The sequence below is a fragment of the Myxocyprinus asiaticus genome, chromosome 24 (genome assembly GCF_019703515.2).
Source record: "Myxocyprinus asiaticus isolate MX2 ecotype Aquarium Trade chromosome 24, UBuf_Myxa_2, whole genome shotgun sequence".
Classification (NCBI taxonomy): domain Eukaryota; kingdom Metazoa; phylum Chordata; class Actinopteri; order Cypriniformes; family Catostomidae; genus Myxocyprinus; species Myxocyprinus asiaticus.
In genome coordinates, this window is record NC_059367.1 from 5,444,483 (window position 1) to 5,449,300 (window position 4,818).

Below are 4,818 nucleotides of genomic sequence, written 5' to 3' on the forward strand. Positions count from 1 at the left end.
TTCTGCACCTTAGCGGATCCTGGCATAGGCAATATAGGCAGCAGCCTAGGGCGGCAGCACTCTCTGGGGCGGCACAACAGGCTACCTGCTCCACCGCCCCACACAGAGCTCGCAAGATCGCGATGAGAGAAAGGTGCCCCGAATTGTGCAGCCCGCCCCTGGCTCGATCGCGATAGGAGGAAGGTGCCCCAAATCATGCCAACCCGCCCCCACCCCGAGGTCGCAAGATCATGATGGGAGAAAGGTGCCCCAAGTTGTTCCTGACAGGCTACTTAGCCTCAAAGGCTCTATATCAGGGCTGTCAAACTCAGTTCCTGGAGGGCCACAGTACAGCAGAGTTTAGCTCCAACCCTAATTAAACACACCTGAAGCAGCTAATCAAGGTCTTCAGGAGTGCTTGAAGATTACAAAGAGGCATTTTGGAGCAGGGCTGGAACTAAACTCTGCAGGGCTGCAGCCCTCCAGGAACTGAGTTTGACACCCCTGCTCTATATGGTTAGGATTATGGATGTTCATAATGCATTCTCACATTCTGAAGAAACATAAGATAACCATGATAAACTGTATAGGTACACCATGACACAGGATCGCCTCAGTGGTCTTGAGAAAATTTGTATCAACCATGTGATTGCTGGGCAGACAAATTCACTGATGATTTTGTATCAATGAAAAGTAGGAGGGGAAGGTTAAATTTTAAATTAGGGATTAAGTGTAATAGCACACATATACACACTACCGGTCAAAAGTTTTGAAACACTTGACCGAAATGTTTCTCATGATCTTAAAAATCTTTTGATCTGAAGGCATATGCTTAAATGTTTGAAATTAGTTTTGTAGACAAAAATATAATTGTATATACATAATACATAATTCCCATAGTTCCATTTATGTTATTCCATAGTTTTAATGACTTAACTATTATTCTAAAATGTGAAAAAAAAAGTATAATAAAGAATGAGTAAGTGTTTCAAAACTTTTAAGCTCCAAAAAACACATAAAGGCAGCATAAAAGTAATCCATACGACTCCAGTGGTTAAAGCCATGTCTTCAGAAGTGACATGATAGGTGTGGGTGAGAAACAGATAAAAATGTAAATCCCTTTTTACTCTAAATCTCCACTTTCACTTTCAGAAGGCCACGTTGAATCTTGCCTAGGGCACCATTTAAGCCAGAACCGCCACTGGTTCTACGTGCTGCTTGTGCACATAAATCCCTGATGCGTCCATATGTGTCTCGTAGCTGCTACAGATATTTGATATTTGCTTGAGCGGCAGCTGCGTTGGTCAGCAATCAGTCTGAAATTTTTAAATACCAACCAAATATTTTTTTTTTTTTTTAGCTCTTCTTTAACTGCAAAAGCATGGTAAATAATAATTTTGAGTCATAAATTTAACAGAATTGTCACCATGATTTATATAGCCCAGCCCGAATATATATATATATATATATATATATATATATATATATATATATATATATATATATATATATATTGTTTTTTTTTATTTTTTTTACGCGGAATACTCGATTCTGATTGGTCAATGGCACCATCTAGCAGTCTGATATTTCTCTGTAACCACCGCACATCCGCTTCATGTCTGAGTCCTGATCACCCTGTCGGGGTTTGTTGTGCGAACAATAGGCTGACTGTACGTTATCCCTTACATATATTAGGGATGCACCGATAGGCTGCCGATATTTATTGGCCAATTATTGGCCAAATTAATACCATCTGCATATCGGCAATAAGCATGAAAACACAGATATGAAAAATTGTCGGTTTATTTACAAATGATTAGTAACACACTTAGTAACAACTCTGTGAATTTAAATGCACAATCCAGAAATAATAAAAGCCACAAAATATAGAAGGGTTGGCTCTCCTAAGAACATATTTTACATATTTAATTTGTATTTTCTCATTCTCACTTTAATGTAGAAAAAATGCCACAAATGGACTTGACAGTTGTTGTGAAAGTGGCCCTTACCTATAGGCTACATGATGAGAGAAACCATCTAAAACACTTTCACTTCTGAGATATCAGTATGATATCCATTAATTCTGTATGATTGATTAATTAAAGATAGAAATTGCAATATGGCTTTGTGTGATTACTAAACCCCAAAGGTTTGCGTTTTAAACTTTGAAAATAGAAGTGCAAAAATGTTTAATACAAAAAAAAAAAAAAAAAAATTCTTATCAATCATGATGTTATCATATTTAGTTTTTTTTTTTTTTTTTAATGTTTTTTATCTTTTAATCTTTTTTTTTTTTTCACTGTGGCTCTCTTTACATTTTTTGCCAACAGATCCAATGTTCAATGGAATTTATTTCTTGTTAGAACAGTGAAAAAGCTTTTGTACCTTCTTTTGTACCATTTTTTAAGTATTCCTAAGTAAAACAGTGATCTGATGACAAAATATCAGTATCAGTATCGGCAGTGGCGGATTTAAGGCATGGGCGACATGGGGCAGTTGCCCAGGGCGGCATCTTGTGGGAAGGCGGCACGAGAAAATTCATATAGATGCATCCCTAATATATACAGTATAAACCTTTATAATGTCAAATTAGGTATGTGACGTCAGGCCCATTATACATCTGTACAATTTGTCAGTTTTGGACAACAGACTGACAGATGAGCTTCAACAGGTTAATTTCTTAATAAAATAAAATAAATTCCATTAATTAAATATGAATGGTTTCAATAAGGATTTGTAAACATTTGTATGTCTCTAAAGTTGTTCATATGGAAAAAGAGTTACATTTTAGATGTCAATGTCAATGTTGTATGTTTAAGTGTCTATGCAAATGTAAGCAAATGCACATGTGCTAGAACCACACTTCACATAAGAATACATATGAATACTCTGATCATGTTAGACTAAACAATGACAGAATTTTCACTTTTGGGTGAACTATTCCTTTAACTACTGGCAAGATTTTAGAAAGACTTACAACAGTGCAATGTCGAAATTCAGTAGCTATTAGGGTAACCTATAGCCCGCCTGATTATGCCGACGACATTTAGATGATGTTGCTCAGCACAAAGACAATAATTTCATGGTAAATATGGTAAAAATCAACACACTTTCCACATACTTTCAGTCCATTTGTCATTTTCATAGAACAACCTTGAATAGTTTTCTTTGATTGCAAAGAGAAAACAAAGATGATGTTTTCCAAGTATTTGATTAAGATGTCTAATTACAGCCGTTGTGTGAATGCATTGTTTGTATCTGCATGCACAATGTAAGAGTATTTATGAATTAACTTTTCTCCCCTTAATACAGACGTTTTATTAGTCTGCTTTTTTTTTTTTTTTTTTCCTGGAGAAAGATGATTGTAATTGCAGTGTTGTGAATTACAGGTTTCCTGGGTGTCGGATGCAAATGTTTCTTCCATTCATATTTTCATAATTCATTTCATCTCTCTCTCTCTCTCTCTCTCTCTCTCTCTCTCTAATGCCCATACCTCCAAACAAAGGTATTGATATTGCTCCTCTTTTTTGTTTTGTGAATTATGAATTTTATGCGTCCAATCTCACACCTTAAAATCAACCCAAGTAGCAGGATGAATTAGACACTGAAGTTTAATACATAAAGTTTCAAATTGAACTTGAATGCCTTTAACAAAAACTGAAAGTTTGCATGCAGATAGTCTCAGATAGATTGGAGTGGCCTAAGGCTACATACAAATATCAATATAATATTCATTAGCAGTAATAAAATATATTTGAGTCATTAGCTGGCTCGCAGCTCCACTTTTAGTGCCCTGTAGGAGGGGAATTGCCCTTTCAGAAAGATTGTACATTTCATTAGTAGAATACAGATTATACAACAGTTACTGTAGTTCCAGTCCTCAAGTGCCATTTTAAGGCCAGAAATATAATTCACACAAGTACTCGTACGTAGATGCAAAGGCTTGGCCAAAAAAATGCCAACGCGTGGTCAAGTTAAACATAATGTGAGTTCTTGTGTAACTGTGGCGGTAACAAACCTCAGTACTCTAGGGGGCGATAGAGTTACCTTGAAAAGTCGTCATCAGTCTTGGTTCCAGAAGGTTTTGTTTTTGTGATTTCATAAAATCCTTCATAAAAGAGTTTTAAGCCATGAACCAAACCTACCAGCATTGAGGGGAATCACATCATTACAAACTTTGATTTAAAGGTGCACTCAGTAATTTTTTGAAGTATGTTGAAGTGCCTTACATTGGCTTACACTGGCACCTATTGGCTTGGATGCTGCACCATTCAAACACAGTAGTTTTCAGTTCCCAATCCCATAGTAGAAATTCACTATCCACATTAAGCAAAACCCCCCTGACCAGCAATACATTCTGGTGATGTGAAATAAAACAAATCAACTAAAACCTCAATACACAGTCAAAGTAAGTTTTTAATACATATTTGAGTGATTTTGAGAACAAAGAGTTCAGTTTACCCAAATTTCATGTCAACAATATTCAACCCCCAAAGTCAATCATTTGTGGAGCATCCTTTATCCTTAATAACAGCAAATAAATGTTTCAGGTAAATGTTCTCAGGCTTCAGACACCTCTCTATTAGACGTTTTACACATTTCTCATGAGCAAAAGCTTCCAGCTCATTGACATTCTTTGGTTTCTGTGCTGCCACTGCTTCCTTGAAATCCCAACAAAGGTTTGCAATGGAATTTTAATGATGAACTGAAAGGGCCATTTAAGGACATTCCATGACCTATCCCTGAACTAGATTTTGGACAACTTGGATGTATCCTTGGTGTTATTGTCTTGCTGGAAAGGCCAGTGATCACCCAGCTTCAATTTACACACTGAAGGCA